This window comes from Stigmatopora nigra, chromosome 7 (genome assembly GCF_051989575.1).
Source record: "Stigmatopora nigra isolate UIUO_SnigA chromosome 7, RoL_Snig_1.1, whole genome shotgun sequence".
NCBI lineage: Eukaryota > Metazoa > Chordata > Actinopteri > Syngnathiformes > Syngnathidae > Stigmatopora > Stigmatopora nigra.
In genome coordinates this window covers 13,261,038-13,280,166 of record NC_135514.1, presented here as the reverse complement: position 1 = coordinate 13,280,166, position 19,129 = coordinate 13,261,038, and the positions used below count along the sequence as shown (strand labels likewise).

At 40.2% G+C, this 19,129-nt stretch overlaps 1 protein-coding gene across 2 annotated transcripts in view; it reads right to left on the bottom strand.

The window, feature by feature from the left end:
* znf385d (zinc finger protein 385D) overlaps positions 1–18,869 on the bottom strand; it is a 104,147-nt gene extending 85,278 nt beyond the window's left edge. For both annotated transcript variants that reach the window (XM_077720163.1, XM_077720164.1), the window contains exons 1-3: positions 18,794–18,869; positions 18,039–18,122; positions 17,433–17,559 (exon numbers count right to left, since the gene is read on the bottom strand). The gene's annotated coding sequence lies outside the window, so the exon portion shown is untranslated. The remainder of the gene's footprint in view (positions 1–17,432; positions 17,560–18,038; positions 18,123–18,793) is intronic.
* Between the last annotated feature and the right edge of the window lie 260 nt (positions 18,870–19,129).

The following is a 19,129-nucleotide window of genomic DNA, read 5'->3' as shown; positions in this document are numbered from 1 at the left end:
ATCATCCTCCCATTTGGAGTCCCCTTTCTCACCTCCAGCCCGAGAAATAATGTGCAAAAGAACAAATCAATGGCAGAGAAATTATCCTTAGCGGATGAAGGAACCGCGGCGATACCAGAAAAAAAAAGCAAGGAGTCATCCCGCTTGCCGTCGATAAAACTCGAACGTGTGACTCGAATTTGATCAGCGAGGAAGACGGACGGGAATTGCTTGGCGTTCATTTTATTCTCCTCGGGAAAAATAAGCCTATGAGCCAGGCTGGGCTTCTTCGAGGTGGGGAAATAAATGAACAAATAATGGTTGTGATTTGGGTCTAAAAGTAATTAAAGTTGCAAACGGAGTGCAAAGTGAAGGGAATAAATGGGCCGGAGTTTGAAAGAAATGGCGAGTCGGGTGATTAACTTGTGGACATGACAAGTTAGTTTGCGGTTTTATGGCAACTTCAATTACGCTACCATGTTCGACTCCCAAGGAAACGAGTCGAATCCCAAGAAAACGAGTCGAATCCCAAGAAAACGAGTCGACTCCCAAGAAAACGAGTCGACTCCCAAGAAAATGAGTCGACTCCCAAGAAAACGAATCGACTCCCACAGAAACGAATCGACTCCCACAGAAACGAATCGACTCCCACAGAAACGAATCGACTCCCAAAGAAACGAATCGACACCCAAAAAAACAAAATCGACTCCCAAAAAAACAAAATCGACTCCCAAGAAAACAAAATCGACTCCCAAGAAAACAAAATCGACTCCCGAAAACAACTCGACTCCCGAAAACAACTCGACTCCCAAAAAAACGACTCAATTTGTCATGGTTTTGTCTTGAGGTTCAAATTCGGAGGCCACAAGAAAGAATCTAATGGTTTAACCATAAATGACACTTTGAAATAAGCCAATGTATTAAAATGGCCACTTGGAAGAATATTTTTTCATTAAATATTTGGGAATCATCCCAACAAGTATTAAATATCATTCCATAAGTTCCATATAGGCCGTATTTGTCGAAAAAAAATGATGACAGAATCAAGGGTACGGCTTACATGCACATATATTAGACTTGACAAGGACGAAACACCATAAAGCAAGACAATATGGCCGATACGGCTGAATATTTCAAAATTGAGAAATAGAAATACTTAACAGATTAAACACTTAACAAAATGTATTTTGACATCTATAAATGCAATTCAATGGGAAAAATGACCTTATCTTGCATAAAACATGAAAAAAAAAACACTTGCGCCTTCCATTGCTCACTCAGGGTGTCACCATCTTACTTAGGGATGACAATTTAGACCGCTATGAACACACTTCCTGGTTGTACTGCTCACATGACTTACTTTTTGAATTTGTCTACATGCAAACAACATGCTTTAGCAATGTCCTACCTAGCAATTCATAAACAGTATCTCAGAAATACCACATGCGATTTTTCTAAAGATTTTCCCTTCAAAGTAACACATTTGTACTCTATTAAAACCATGAATATGTAGGCGAAAATTGAGACTCTTTCATGAGAGAAATTGTAAAATTCAACCATTTTAAGGCCATTTTAAGGCTACGGCTTATTCGCGGAGCCGGCTAATATACGAGAACATACGGTCCCACTTTTTTTAAATGACTAATGTTTTCCTCCAATACGTTAAGTATACTTGTTAAATATAAATGCAGTGATCAACGGTTTCAACAGGCTTCAGGGGCTGTATTTCCAAACATTTCGGTATTGGGCCAACAGCAAGGACCTTTTTCTAAACATGCACAGAATTTTATTAGAAAATGCGCCGTATTTATAAGCCATTTGGACATTTTATTTATATTTTGAAGCTCCCTATGGAAGACAGAGAATGCAGAGTTGCAACATAACAGAAAACATTGGAACGTCAGAGGAATAACAAAACATTCCGGTCGGTCCCTTCCCGCTTGAGACTTTTATTGTGTGTACTATCTGACGACTTGCTTATCTTTTTTTGCACGATAATCAGAGTGCGAAGGCGCACTGTTGATAAAACGGCATTTTCACGCTGCTTTTGCCAACAAATCGTGTCAACGCAGTGAGTGCTATCAGTGATAGCATTTTAGTCGGTGTTTATCCACCCAAAAGGCACATGAGAGGGACCCAAGGGAGTCACATGGGAAAGTCAAAAAATAGCGTTGTAGTATTTACATGTAGATTTAAATACTCATGTATTTGGACTTTGAAGCCTGCTCATTAAAATTGTGCTTTTTGTTTTCGATTCTTTGAGTGAACGCACGAAGCACTAAAAATCCAGCGAATTCGCAAAATGGGTGCTCCAAGTACTGTTTAATATCCAAGTACTGTTTAGTATCGAAGTACATTTGACCGGGGACCAAACGTCTTCGGGGACCAAACGTCTTCGGGGACCAAACGTCTTCGGGGACCAAACGTCTTCGGGGACCAAACGTCTTCGGGGACCAAACGTCTTCGGGGACCAAACGCCCGGGCGACCAAACGCCCGGGCGACCAAACGCCCGGGCGACCAAACGCCCGGGCGACCAAACGCCCGGGCGACCAAACGTCTTCGGGCGACCAAACGTCTTCGGGCGACCAAACGTCTTCGGGGACCAAACGTCTTCGGGGACCAAACGTCTTCGGGGACCAAACGTCTTCGGGGACCAAACGTCTTCGGTCGACCAAACGTCTTCGGTCGACCAAACGTCTTCGGGGACCAAACGTCCGGGCGACCAAACGTCCGGGCGACCAAACGTCTTCGGGGACCAAACGTCTTCGGGGACCAAACGTCTTCGGGGACCAAACGTCCGGGCGACCAAACGTCTTCGGGGACCAAACGTCCGGGCGACCAAACGTCCGGTCACGGCGAAATGGCTAATATACATCAAGGCTTGGTAGGCCGCAACGTATTCCATCTCGCCATGATGTTTTTATTTTCCCACGCAGGTCGTTAATGCAAATTAATAACAACCCGCCAAGAGAATAGCGGACAATGACGATGATGACCCCGTCTAAATGCTGGAGCGCAGACTTCATCGCTACTCGGTGGCTTTATAGGCCGTTGAAGGGCTTCATCTCGGGGGGGCGCTCCCGCAGACAGATCGGATAATTACATATTGATAGAAAGATGGTAATTAATGACGAGTAGGATGGCGATATTATCCGCGTGGGACCGAGCGGAATGGAAAGGGCCCGGGTTGGACCTGCGGGTCAGCGTAGCGCCGTGCCGCGCCGCTTCAACGCCGGTCGTTTGTCAAGCTCGCTGACCCGATTCCGTAGCAGTGCTCTGAAAAGCGGCGGAGCGACAATGAGCACGATTGTTTTGGTTTTCTCCTTTGCTGTTTTTGTAACGTGTCAGTGACAAAGTGTCGAGTATTTTGGGAGGTGAAGGTCATTTGGCATTGCACCCTTAGTATTTTAAAGAATCCACATTAAGAAAAAATTTAAAACAGACAGTTTTTGAATAAAATAAATTGTCTAAAGAGCAAATTCTGTATTTTCTCGCATATAAGCCGCATCCGCGTATAAACCATACTCTTAAAATGGCCTTATTGCAATATTCAGTAGTATTAATGAGTACAAATGGGTTACTTTGAAGGGAAAATCTTAAGATAAATTATTGCATGTAGTATTTCTGAGATACTGTATACATCAATTACTGGATTGCACATTTTAAAATGGTGTTACCTGCATGTAGACACATTTAGAAAGGGAGTCATGTGATCAGTATAACCAGGAAGTGCATAGAGGTCTGGTTCCAAGATGGAAGCGCCCTAGCACGAGAAATGGCAGGCACAAGTCAATCAATAATCAATAAAAAGGGGATAATAGTGGTTGTGATAAAAAGCTAACATCAGTAGTTACTGGAATTATAGCAAATATGGATGTCAAAAATAGTCACTAAAAAATATTACCATTGAAACATGAATATGAGCCAATCAAGACTTCAATAGTTTATTACATATTATTGATGACAACGTTTTAAAAAATACCAAAAGTGAAGGCTTTATTATTGAACTATTTTGAAGTCAAAATCCTGGAACTGTCCACAAATGTTGAACTTTTGTCTCCTATTCTCATGATGTACAACCTGAGCAGCAACAAAAACCATATTCAACGGTTGGAACAAGGATTAAGATCTCACTATTTGGCAGGGTTTTTTTTTTAAACCATGAACTGGGGTTCGCAATACTCCAAATCAAAACAAAGCGACCCTATGATGGATGCTTAATAATTCCATTTTGAGGTTCCTCCACATGCCTCCCAGTTTTGTACATCCTTCACAGCAAATACATCTTCTGTGGATTTAAATCTGTTGGAATTCCCGCCGAGTGACTGGGCCACAGCTGGCGTGTCTTTCCTAAAGACGAGGCGGTGTGCCGTCCCCGTTGTCCTCCTCAACCTTCTCATCATCTTCTGCTAATTAATAACAGTTCGCTCCAATGTTTCTCATTTATTTTCTTTTCCCCTTTCCTGAGCGTCCAGATGTGCGGGTGTGTGTTCACTTCCCCCGTCCATTTACCGCTCCGTTTGTTTTTCCAGCTCCGGACGAGAATCGGCGGCTGCTCATCCTTCTCGTTAGTCGGCTAATTATTATTGGGGGGAAGGCGAGTGGGATTATTCGCTGATATGATCCTCGTTAATAATGTTTTGACCTCGAGGGAATGAAGTGGAGAAGTACGAAGTTGCCCGAGGGACTCCACCACGTCAGCGCCTGACAACAAGACACAAGATGGAGATCCTTCAAGCGGAGTTGAAGGTTAGAGGTTGCTTGAGTAGAGAGTATGAAAATAAAAACAAATATAAAATGATGTGTAGTGCAATAATCCAGTCTTAAAGTATCTCGGTATGTCGTCAGTAGGGGCTTGTAGTACGAAAGGGGGTGGAGTCACAACTTGCCAATGATCTGTAAAGGCCTGTGTTGGGTTTATTCTGTTTTATTATTATAATAGTTATATTAATTCATTTCTTTATTAAATCATTCTCTTTCTTTTCTCTGTATTAATTCATTACTTTGTTAAATCATTCTCTTTCTGTTTTTCAAAAGTGTTAAGGTCACACCAAGTCATCTTTAACCTAGACAGCCTGTTCCAGGATGGTTATACAAACAATCCACCCAATCTGGGTCCTTGAGATTTGGTGGGCCCTTGGTGACGAGGACAGGGCTATTCGGACAATAACAAGAATATTGTTATCGTTATGTAACCGTACACTTCGGGTTTTTCTGTATGTAACGATTATATGATTATGATTATATTATATGATTCTTAGGTCAAGGAGGTTGTATAATTACTCTAATCTAAATGTTGTTAGGTCTAGTCCCTGTTTTTGTTATTAGTAAAATACTTTGATTGTTATTGTAGTCCCAGATGTTGTTTTTACTCATACGTGATGGAATGATCAACAACTCTGTAACTTGTGACCATAAGAATGGGACGAAAACGTCTGTTCGAGGAGACGTTCGGAAGTTGTAAGGGACACTTGCTGTAACTCTCCCTTCCGGAGGCTATCTGTTGTATCCATTTCTATTTAATTAAATGTCAATAATTGAATAAGATGTCTTCCTGCAGTTATTGATAATTACGGACGAAGGTAATTATTAATGAACCTGACATTTTGGTCCTTCGAGCCATGGAGGTCAATATACCGGAGCGAGAACCCAGGCGCTGCTGTTCGACATCTGGTAAGTGACCGTGCGCACGGCGTCTTCAAAACCCTTGGTGGGCCGGAGTTTTCGACGGGGGCGCCTGGATTCTCGGCGGTTGAAGACTTTTCCTGCTGGAGGGAGACATCTGATGGATCTCGGGTAAGTCCACATTAATGTCTGCATGTTGTGAAGGTGTTTACAAATGCGTTAAAGGGACATTGTATGTGAGGCCCATTGTTGGGCTGGTTTCGCGTCCTGGGTGACGGCGATAAAACCCTGTGTTTATACTAGTCAATGGCAGGTACGGTGGGGCACTTTGCTGGAAAGTGTCCTGTGTCTCAGGGGTAGGCACGAATGTATTGTACTAGAGGTACAATATTGGGGCCGGGGAGTGTCCTGTGTCTAAAGGGTAGGCACGAATATACGTTGTATGTTGTTTGTGTGGTTTCTGCAGTAAAATTAAGATAAGCCTAGGAAATACAGTCGAAGGAGTGATAATAATAAAAATAGATATAATAAAGTTAACTCTGTGAGGCACACGAACTCACTACAAAAAAGTAAAATATGGGAAACACGTGTTGTAAGGCGGGTTTGGATGACGATCCAAAAAATACGTCTAACTTGTAAGGATTGGAAAAAAAATTGGAAAGACAAAGCGCTTTAAAAATATTACACAGCTATATTTATGGATAAATAAATATGGGTTTGCTGGCCAGCTTAAAATGCATAAAATGCAGGATAATATATGCACTAATGCATAGAGGTAATATACATATATAAATAATATGTGAGTGGATAAAAGTGTAACAGCTTGTTCCACAGACACTAATGGAGGTAATATACATATATAAATAATATGTGAGTGGATAAAAGTGTAACAGCTTGTTCCACAGACACTAATGGCGAAATAAGGCCGGGGAGAAGTTAAAAAATACTATTTTGGGAAAATAGTGGGGGCTCCCTCGGATAACGGGGATATATTTAAGACCGTGGCGGCGGGAAAGTACTGTTTGGTAAGGAAAAATAGCGGGGCCTCCTCGGCTGACGGGGAAAATATTTACCGAGATAGGTGACGGGCGCGGAGGAAGTTTAACAAAAATAAAGGGAGCTAGAAAATTAATGGGGACACTGGTATTTGATTTGGTTAATCCGGGTATGACGTTTTGTGATTACAATAAATTGGGTTTTTTTGTGATGCTTGGGCTTATATAACAACAATTAGAATGGTTATTTCCAAGTGCTGGTGGTGCTTTGTTAATATAACCTATATGTACTGTCAATTTACAGCAATGTGATGGCTTATTGCAGCTTGGTTTTTGATCCCGTCCGCTAGCGGGAAGATGGTGTTTAAAAAGACAAAAGAATATATACAAAATGATCATTTAAATTTTAGCAGGGAATGTCACCTGTGTTTTTATTATGCTCTAGACTTGCCAAAAAATGTGTCGACTGCGGGGGAAGCGTTTCTGGTGCAGCGGCTGCTGATTAGATGGGAGTGAAACATGTGGGCCGCGGGGCAGACGATTTAACTGTGTTGGGCTTTCGGGAGCGTTCGGACCGTGTAAACGACTAAAATTTTGTGATCCTTTCCGTGAAGACATTATAATAATAATAATTGGCCTTGGGGGTGCTGAAGCAAACTTGAGGGCAGAAAATGGGTTTTTGCCATATTGTTGTGCTTGCAGCATACATATTCTGGATATATGGGGTCTTGGAAAAATATTGTTATGTAGTTGAATATCGGAAGAGGGGTTAATTTGACGTTTTAATGGTTGTCTTCTCTAAAAAGCGTTGTATTTGGGCACAGGGAAAAAGCTGGTTTGTAAACATAAGATAACAATGCTGTTTTCGCAGCAAGAGTGGAGGTCATAGTTAACGGCTAATTGCGTTTTCTGTTTGGACTTTTCAGAATAAGAACAATACATGGGCTGCAAGAAATGCAAGGTTATGCGAATGCTTTCGCATTGATATTTTGGGTTTTAAAATGAAATGTATTAAGAGGATAGAAAATCTGTTTAGTAAAAGGTTGATTTGGTAAAAAGCTTTGGATTTGGGAAATAGACCAAAATAGTCATTTTTGAGCAATTGTGGATTTCAAAGGGCTCTTAGTTAAAGGAAACTAGCTTTTGGAGGATAAAATAATATTAATACTATTTCAGAATTTTTTGATTATTCAAAATACTTTAATCCAGGAGGTTGGCTGTTTAAAAGAAAAAAAGGCCAGGATGACAAAATTTACAATATTATGGTATATTGGTGACGATAAGGTTTTTAAAACATTAAAGTTTGTAATTAGGAATTGTCTAACAAAAGGTTGATTTGTCTCATTTAATTGTTGTAGATTTTTGTTTTGGTAACAGGCTATGGGAAATGACTCGTGTCTTAAGTAAACATCATATGAGGTGATTTACAAAGTATAGTAGGTATTGAATTATTTGGCTGTTAACGACATCAGATGGGAAATTTACAATGCAATAGTGGCATGATAAAATTCATGGCATTCATCCAAATAATTAGGTGAATTGTAAATAAAATAATTGGTTTAGGATGAGCATATTTTCCCTAAGAATGGAGTAACATGGAATGTTTTTCAAAGTGCACTTGAAAGAACATTGTCTGTTGTCCTGGCAGGAGGAAATATGCTTTGTCACAGGTCATATTGATGACTTTAAGGATATTACGGATTGGATAAGCATTGGTCAATTGATACAACCAAATAACGTTGCTTTTACGGCTTTAAGGGCATGCAAATTGGTTAGAACTTTAGCAACGATGGGGTTAATACGCCTGAATGTTACAGTGATAACGAGTGACAATAACAAGCTTAGATAAGGGAGGGAAAGGAGAAATTCTCCAAATTCCAGAATCTGGCTTAGAAACAGGTTATGTTAGTCGTTTTGGGTTTTTGACAGGATGTGGTAGTACATAAATTCTGGGAAATTTTGGGAAATTGGGGACCCCATATCTAAAACAAGTTTGAGACAAATGTGTAAATAGGCTCTATTTGGCTGGATGCACGAATTCTAGTGGGGCCTTTCATGTTTTGAAACAAGTGACGCTTTAGGTAGATGGGTTGTCTATGAACAAAATGGGATGGGCGAAATTCGCTTACAAATTAGGCGTGTTATCTTGGTTCATAGAATTTGGAGTCAAGGCGACGTAATAAAGGCCATAGGCGTCATGTTGTATAAAATAGGCGTGGATGAATTAGTTTTACAAATGGGGGAGATTATCTTATCACCTGAAACAAGTAGAAACAAAATTGGATGGCCGCATTAAAAGGTGATTGGCATGCTATTAGAGGGAATTGGGATTTTCCAAAAAACCTGATAGGGAGCCATTAGGTCATGGCGGCTGTAAAAAATAAAAACTTTAGATGTGAAACTATTCCCACCTCAATTCGGGGAACAAACAGGTAAACGGATAGCATTAAAAAGGATATAACTTTGTGTGAAACTTGAAGGTAATTTTTTACAAACGGTTAAAATGCTAGAGTGGGGGTGTGTATATTAAAGGATCTACTAATGAATGCGGGGTGGTTCCAGACCTTCCGGAATGTGGGGTATTCATGGCGTCCTCAATGAATTTGTGGATTTTCTCCGGGTACTCCAGTTTACTCCCACAAAATGAAATTATGGATGCTAGACTGGTTGAACACACTAAATTCTTCTGTTTATGAGTGTGAGCGTGAATGATAGTTTGTCTTTTTGTGTTTTTTGATTGGCAGACCACCGAGACATAATCTATCAATAAAAGATCAATAAAGAAAATAATTTGGGCTTGAGTCAAGGGAAGACCTATGTCTCGACAAGGGGGAGGTGGCCTTGCTACAACGGCACTACAAGGCTTAGGGTTTAAATCTATATGCATACCCACATATCCATTTCAAAAAATACATATAGATTTTATTTTATTTTTATTAGATCATATTGATATCATTCCATGATATGGAATTCCAGAAACTATTTATAGTGATAATGGCTCCCATTTTGTTAATATAATAGTTGTCTACCATCCACAATTGGCGGACCTTATATGAAGTCCTGTTTGGTAGACCTTACAAATTGTTATTATTCACTACACAATGACAATTGGATGATGAGGCGAATCTATCAGAGAGAAAAAAAAAAAAAAACGCACACACCAAATTTAGACTATCAGAGGGAGATTTTGCTTCTCAACAGGAAACGGACGAAGCGACGGTGATTCTTGAAGACTGGATGCTGATAAGCAGCATAAAAGAAGAAACATCGGAGCAACGCAAAGTGGGAGGGTCCTTGTTACTGAAAGGGGACACGGATGCACCTTTCCCACAGTAAGAAGGTTGTCTAAATTGAAACGTTTCAAGAGGAAAACTCCCTAAACAAAGACAAAAAGTCATGTTGAAAACAATTATTGCTTTTGGGGCAATGAGATTAATGATGATTGTGATTCTATTCCTTTCCACAGTAGGGTTGTTTTCTCCAGTTGGAGAAAAAGGCGGAGGCGTTTCAATTGAGGATACACCTTCTTACGGGAGGGTAAACCGAGAAACATACACATTTACATTTAATTAACATTACCTACTAAATCAAATTTCCACATTGAAAATATATATTTGGACTCGGCGACGTCCCGGTTGCCATACAAAAAGAGATGGTGGGAAATATGTGTGGTACATTAACAGCAAAAAATTAAAGATTGGGAAAAGCCTTGTTGCAGAAATTGGTCAAGATTGGAAAGCTTGGACTGACATATTAACCTGTGAAATTTATTTCTGAAACAGGGATTTCCCAAACGGGGGATAATTGGGCGCTGTTAATGGAGTGTAAAGAAGGCAAGCACTATGTGGAGCTACTTTGGTAAAAGGGTGGTCTCAATTGAAACATTGAGGGGACGGGTAAGATAAACTTTCTGACTTAATAAGATACGGGAAACACCAATATTAATTGAAAAGATTATTGCTCAGCAAGCAATACCATAAAACTATAGGGAACTCTTTTATATTGGGTTTGACGTCTCCATATGGTTTCAATTGAGACTAAACCATCTTACAAAGGATTAGGATAACCTACCAGACAAGAGAAAATACGATGGGGTCTAACAACTCCCTCAATCACCATTCTTTTGGGGAAAAGTGTTTTTACAAATGAAAAAACGTGTCCTACTTGGCAAGAAAGAAAAAAAATATTGAAACAGTGTTTATCTTGTTACGCAGTAAATAGGAAGTCAATTTTTCCACTGTTTAATCATTTTACCTGCTTAAACCTTACAGGGCATGGTCTGAAGCTGGGGGCGATAAATGAGACGTGGTGTACCGGCGTTCTAAAACAAACTACACCCCTGATACCACGTTCTGGCCTATGGTGGCGGGGTGGTAGATAAATTATACGACTCCTGCCGACACGCGGCAGGACTAGGTACTTTGGTCTCACTGCTCTTACCGATGTCTGTTTTTCCATCCACAGTGGAGGAGATACAATTGGCGGCTCATAATTCGGAAGGGTCGACCCTCCCGACATCGTCGAGAGGCATGGAGGGAAGGAGATCCAACATACATTGATGCGATTGGCATCCCCCGGGGCGTACCAGATGAGTATAAGCTGGCTAATCAGATCGCAGCAGGTTGGGAGTCTATCTTCCTTCTAATCACCCCAAACAAAAATGTGGATAGAATAAATTACTTACATTACAATGTTCAAAACTTGGAAATTATACTGAACAGGGATTTGTGGCCATGAAGGAACAACTGGCAGCTACCAGTCTGATGGCGTTCCAGAATCGCATAGCGGTGGATATGATCCTTGAAACAGGGGGCGTGTTTGCAATGTTTGGAAAACAATGTTGCACCTTCATACCGAACAACGCGTCACCCAGTGGATCTCTCACCAGGGCCATTACTGGCCTGCAAACACTGAACCGCAATATGCAAGCACTCTGGAGTAGATACGTCCGCATTGTCAGATTGGTGGGATAAGACCTTTGGAAAATCTAAAGATTTGGACTATAGGCACAATTACCGCTATCCTAACATTGTGTGGGTGATGTAGTATCCCCTGTTTGCGCTCCTTGCTAAGCCGACTTATAACTACTGAAATTGCCCCTACAAATTCTAAAGTACATGAGTTGTATCTTATGGGACGGTTTGGGGAAAGCAGTGAGGTCCAGGAGTACGGTAAATCCGAGGACCAATTGGAGGAATATAATTATGTTTTTTCTCTTTCAGACCAGCCATGGGAGTAAGGAGTAGGCGGATAAAATCGCAGTCACCCGACATTACCATTTAGTGATTACTAAGAAATGACTAATAACATACATTTTATAAAAACGGGGGAATGTTGGGTTTATTCTGTTTTATTATTATAATAGTTATATTAATTCATTTCTTTATTAAATCATTCTCTTTCTTTTCTCTGTATTAATTCATTACTTTGTTAAATCATTCTCTTTCTGTTTTTCAAAAGTGTTAAGGTCACACCAAGTCATCTTTAACCTAGACAGCCTGTTCCAGGATGGTTATACAAACAATCCACCCAATCTGGGTCCTTGAGATTTGGTGGGCCCTTGGTGACGAGGACAGGGCTATTCGGACAATAACAAGAATATTGTTATCGTTATGTAACCGTACACTTCGGGTTTTTCTGTATGTAACGATTATATGATTATGATTATATTATATGATTCTTAGGTCAAGGAGGTTGTATAATTACTCTAATCTAAATGTTGTTAGGTCTAGTCCCTGTTTTTGTTATTAGTAAAATACTTTGATTGTTATTGTAGTCCCAGATGTTGTTTTTACTCATACGTGATGGAATGATCAACAACTCTGTAACTTGTGACCATAAGAATGGGACGAAAACGTCTGTTCGAGGAGACGTTCGGAAGTTGTAAGGGACACTTGCTGTAACTCTCCCTTCCGGAGGCTATCTGTTGTATCCATTTCTATTTAATTAAATGTCAATAATTGAATAAGATGTCTTCCTGCAGTTATTGATAATTACGGACGAAGGTAATTATTAATGAACCTGACAGCCTGCTTAGTAGTAAAGGGTCACTTGACCTGAAAAGACTGGAGTGGGTGATCAATACAGGCTAAAAGATCATCAATTTTCTCCTACCTACCCTGTCCAGCATCTCCAAATCCTGTTCCCTTTGAAGGGCAGAGAGCATTATAAATTCTCAATTCACACTCTGGTTTCCAACATTTCAACCAGCTGCCCTTCTGGTAGGCGCTACAGAACCATAACAGCCAAGACAAACAGACTCAAGAACAGTTTCTTCCCAAGATCTGTCACCATACTCAACTCATGTTAGGAACCTAAGACCTAATCAAGACTTATTACTACTACTTATACTACTTATTTATTAAGTTGCCCAGTTATTTATCTATTACCGTATTTTCACGACTATAAGGCGCACCCTCAATGAATTACATTTTTCCATATATAAGGTGCACTGTATAATAAGTCTATTTTGGAGAAAATTTAAGACTTTTAAGTGCGCCTTATAGTCGTGAAAATAGGGTAATTGCTATTGACTTCCAGGTATGAAGCACTCACTACACCACAGTCACCTCTAGAGCCAGCCATTGTTGATGTTTTTTGTATAAAATCTTGCAGTGGGGGAGGAGCTATATGATGGAAGATTTTGTAAAGTAAGATGGCATCTGCATATTTAACAGTATTGCTTAAGATCAGGCGTTTGTGTTTTTTTAATATCCGACAGTGGTGGTTCTTCGTTTTTGGTTTCAGTTTTTTCCATAGATAAGGCGCACTGGATTATAAGGCACACTGTCTATTTTGGAGAAAATTTAAAACTTTTAAGTGCACCTTAGTCGTGAAAATATGGTACTATTTATTTATTTACCCCCAAATCCTGTTCAAATGAGTTCCACCACTGTTTCAATGGCATTTGGAGTTTCAAATTCCTTAAGCACCCCGTTAACTATCCTGACTGCCTTCATACACTCTAGAAAAATGCCAGACTACCCTTTAATGCAACGTTTACATTACGAACACCCAAACATAGTCCGACCTTATTGTTTTTTCTCACACTCCATCAGGATAGCCATGACAGGCGTCGAAGGGGGAGGAGCCTCAGCTTCGTCCCTTGGTCTCAAAGGCGCACTACATGGTTTACAACAAATGCTGGGAGCTCCTTCAAATTTCTCACGGTACGTAGAGGTTTTCCCCAGATTGTGAAATGAAGCCCCCCAACGCGTGGGAGGGGGGCGCTTACAGCAAACAGCTCAATAAAAGTTTGATTACATTGGCTCTATGTCAACAGCTAATTCGCTAAGCAGCAAACAAAGACAAGAGAGACTAAACTAAACAACGCACTGCAGATGACTTCCAATATGGAGTTCAGTTAGGTTCATCATGGCCAATTAGGTTTCTCATCTTCACCGTGACTGGTCGTATTTTGAAGATTTCTCACGGTCAATGAGGTTATCTGAAAAACAAGCCGTAGGGGAGCAGGGGGTGCCGAATTCCAGAGACTCAGAAGCACTTAAGGGTTCTGTCCACAGTATGCCAGATTTGTTTTTCTGATATGTCCTTTAGAGATGAGGTTCCATCTTGTTTTCTTGAGTTTCAGTCATGATCCAACTTGTTTCTTCTTATGTTTTTGTTTTTATTAAATCCTCTGGGCAACTTTAGAGCTCCATTTTGGCCAAGGCAACCAATGTTTAGTCCACAAAAGTCAAAATATATGAGTGACCTAAGGCAAACTGGCCCTCAATAATGCATTTTTTTTCGATCCGGTATTCCCCGCATTTTCTGAAATCAGCCAAAATCTTAAACACGTGAACTGAGTTCAACAAGGCGAAGGAAATGAGCTTAGATAAGTCCTGTCTTTGATCAACAGTAAAGAAGCCAGAAGCGATGAATCACCGTCACTTATCTGACAAGCCGTGAACACCATGAAAAAGATCACTTCTACACAGCGGCCTTGGCGGCCGTTTTTTCGAGAGAAAACGACACTTTGTTGATTTATAAAAGGTACCAAAAAAATGCAGACGTGCACACATATTTTCATCTTTGAATTGAATTTGATACTCCACAATTTTTTGGACTTACCGTTTGATTTTGATCCCCTTTGCTTCCTGATGTAGAAACATTAAAACTGACAAAAAGCAGAATTCAATGGTCATGCGTTGATGTTGGACAAGATTTTAGGGAGCGTTTTGGTAGAAATTTTGTTCGTCTAATGGCCAGGCTTTAAGATGATTGGCCAAGAGGTTCAGAGACAGAAGTTCAGCTATGTTAATTGAGTTACAGGTATGAAGAGAGAAGTAGCTTTGGCTAATTTAGCACTGTTTTTTGAAGGGAACTACACAGTCACCTCTAGAGCCAGCCATTGTTGATGTGTTGGATTTTTTTGGTACAAAATCTTGCAGTGGAGGAGCTTTGTGCTGGAATATTTTGTAAACTAAGGTGGCATCTGCATATTTAACATTATTTTGAAGGTGCAGAGAAGTGCATTGGCTAATTTAGCTATCTTTTAAAGAGAACTACACAGTCACCTCTAGAGCCAGCCATTGTTGATGTTGGATTTTTTGTTGCAAAATCTTCTAGTGGAAGAGCTTTGTGTTGGAATATTTTGTAAACTAAGGTGGCATCTGCATATTTAACATTATTTTGAAGCTGCAAAGAAATAGCTTTGGGTAATTTAGCACTGTTTTTTAAGGAAACTACACAGTCACCTCTAGAGCCAGCCCTTGTTGACAAGTTGGAATAAGTAGAAACAGAATTGAATTGTTATATTTTTACTATTTTACCTGTGTATACAACACATTTGCTCACTTCTAATCACAGAGCACTTATTTTAAAATTGAGTTATACACTATTATAAAGCTACGTGAGAGGCGTTCTTTTTTAACCATAATAAAAAGATGTCTATTAAATCCAAAAAGGACCACACCGAGTGATAAAAAAAAAAAGTCCAGTCTGGAGGGGGATTCATCTTTTACGCTCCAAACCTTCTGGCTGGAGCGAGAGTCGACCGCTTGGCAACGTTTACGAGCGTGGACATAAAACGGAGGCCGCGAGGAAAACAATCGCTAAACAACGACAAGTGAACGAGGCCGCGAAGCCACGCTGTAAAAATAAAAAGCAGCATTTTTTTTAAAAGACTGCTGCTCTTCAGGTATCAAAAGGTTGACATGTCCCGTGAGGGCCCGATGCTAGAAAAGTCAGTTGTTTGGATCTCAATTCGACCATCAGATAACAGCAACAAGTCAAGACGTTAACTCCACTGAGAACCCGTGTTAACTAGCCGGGGGGGAATTACATTCCAGACCCGCCCTCTGTAGATGACGAGTGTTGTTTTCGGATATAAATACCACAAAATTCACGTGTAATGAGTCCTGGAATCAACGCGTAATTTGTCTTTACGGATATTGGGCCATGTGATGCTTCATTTTTAAATCGCTTCATTACAGCGTGCACTGAAAACTGACTGAGTAATAATAATTACTAGAAAATGTGATTTGGAGAGAAATTGCTATGGTAGCCTTGCTGTGATGGTCGGTAACAACTAAGATAGTTTCTATTGATTTGGGGGCTTTTCTAGTTGTTTTGAGGCAGTTTTGGGTCAGTTCCTATTGATTTTAGGGGCAGTTCTGCATTATTTCCAGATACTGTTAGGTCACTTGCTGTTGATTTGAGTTAATTTCAGGGCTTTGATTTGATGGCCTTCTGGGGTCACTTGTTGTTCATTTGGGAGCATTTTGGGGAGTCTATGGGGGGTCTTCGGGGGGTCTTCGGGGGGTCTTCGGGGGGTCTTCGGGGGGTCTTCGGGGGGTCTTCGGGGGGTCTTTGGGGAGTCTTTGGGGAGTCTTTGGGGAGTCTTTGGGGAGTCTTTGGGGAGTCTTTGGGGAGTCTTTGGGGAGTCTTTGGGGAGTCTTTGGGGAGTCTTTGGGGAGTCTTTGGAGAGTCTTTGGGGAGTCTTTGGGGAGTCTTTGGGGAGTCTTTGGGGAGTCTTTGGGGAGTCTTTGGGGAGTCTTTGGGGAGTCTTTGGGGAGTCTATGGGGAGTCTTTGGGGAGTCCTTGGGGAGCATTTTTGGGAGCATTTTTGGGAGCATTTGGGGCCATTTTTTGTGGGAATTGAATGAATTTTTTCTATTTTGTGTAATTGACAGATATAGTGGTCTTTAAAATTGACAGAAAAATGTCTCATTTAAATTATATAGTAGTCTTCCATTACATTGACTGACATTCATTCAACACTAAAACAGCCGCAGTGCCTAACATAGTTCTAACCTCAATGACTCAATGGGATTCGACGGGGAGATTTTAATTAAGAACAAAGACCCCCAATGGAGATTTTTTTTGTTCGTAAAAACGTCAATGTTAGCCAATGGGTATTGATTTTGTACCCCGTTGATCACTCAATAAGACCCAGTTTCAAATGAACTGAATTGCCATTAATGCCGGTAAATGTTTATTTTTTTGTGCTTAATACAGAAAAAAGAATAAAGTCTACCAAGAAAATGGTCTCAAATCAAGCAAGACCAGTTTAAAATGTCAAACAAAACACCGGACAAAAAGGTTGACTGTATCAGAGCGTGTCCATTCGTCCAGCGGTCGACCTTGACGTCCCCCTACCGCGACACCCCCTCCGGGTCAAAAGCGGGTGTTTGAGATTCAACGCTGTGCCGGCGAAACCCACGACGCAAGGCAGTGAATCAAGATGAGGCTCCATTACGGCGCTGCCCTATTACCACCATTCTATTATAAGTGCGCTATTATCAATCACCACTTGAGTCACCTTGGTAAACGACCCGGCGTGAACAATGACCCGGCGTTAACACGGCCCCAATGTGAACAATTGTCACCTGAGTTCTTTTGTCCTCGCCTCACGTTGTCCACTGCGGGTTGGCGTCCACGTGCTTTCGTCATTGTTATTGGACGTCCTTCCTTTCTTATCTGAAGGGCGACGGCGTCGAGATCTCAGCGGCAGTCCTGGAAGCCAAACCGTTACTTCATTGATTGAAAATCTTATGACCTCTTCTGAGGAAGACATATTTTTCCGGAACGTTGGCGGAGGTTGTTGTTGTCGTTTGATTTAGTTCGGGTGCTATGGGAAAAATTAATAAACTAAAATAAATAAACTATTTTTTTATTTTTTTTTAGCTTTTTTGGGCCGTCATGATGAATCGAGTCATTGGGATTTGTTTTATAATTTGTTTTTGAGCGACTTTATAGTAATACAACATGGGGAAAACAAATTGATTTTTTTCTTTAACTTTTTTAGACAATAAGTGGGGCTGCCAAAGTTGCTTTCATTAAAACATTTTACTGAAAACTGCTTTAACCAAGTAACAAATCATGAGTTACCAATGAAGAGTTGTTAACAATGACATGGAAACTGGAAAAAAGGCTTTTGCTAGCCCAGATAGCGTCATACAAAAATATTGTATTAGTTAAAATACAAAACCTACCAGCAATTTTGACTATTTCTTGCCTCAAAATAGTTATTTTGCCATCTTCACTCAATATACGCATTTTCAGTCTTGTTTAGGTTCCTGTGAACACATTTAACAAAATAAACATTACACATTTTAATCATCAAAACATGTACTTAGTCATTTCACATTTCTACTGTAGTCATTTACCTAATTGACATAATTATGTTAGCTGAAACTTTTAGTCCAAATATTTTACATTCCTTATGAGGACGCTTAATAAGAGAATAAGTCTCTAACAGTTAAAACAACATTCACACAAAGATTCAGCAATATGTAAACAGTATAGAAACATTTGCCCTAAAATGGCGCCTAGACGCCATTTTGACACGTAGTTAAATTGAACTAACTCCGCAAACAGGACTCTACTATGTGTAGGCCTCAACCTGGTATCTACGTTAACATTGCCATTAGTTGGCTACATATAAGCCTGAACCTGCTAACTACGTTAGCATTGCTATTAATGGCCAAACTCTGAACTTAAAGCACACTCATTTCACTATAGTTCACGTAATTGCCTAAATTAAAATAAGTTACAAACACACAGGACCCACAAAATGTTAAATTAATGATGTTACCAACTTCCGTTTAGCTCAGAGCTAGCTGCGCTAACAAACATTTTACAGGAGTACTTAAACCAGGCTAAAATTCATTTAGTATAATAAATAGACATCACATCCAACCCGTTTATACTTCTAACGTTGATCTCATAAATAAAATATAAAACAAACCTGTTATTAGACGAAATATCAGCAACAGGGAAATCGTGTTGCTCGTGCTCCATTCAATTGGATTATGAACTTCCGCTTTAAAGTAAAAAAAAAAAAAAACAACGTCTCGTTTATTGAGTGTTGCCACCCAGTGGCCAAACACTAGAACTGCGTTAGACGGAAAAAGCGTTACAATTGTCTAGAAAAAAAAATGTTTGAAGACATAATAACATTATTTAAAACTAGTTTCGGGAATATCACATATATTCTTTTAAATTAATTTGATTTGGGACCGCCGTGTGGCGAGCCAGCCCGGGCTTACATAACGTGTCGTTATTAGTCATGTTCCAACAACTA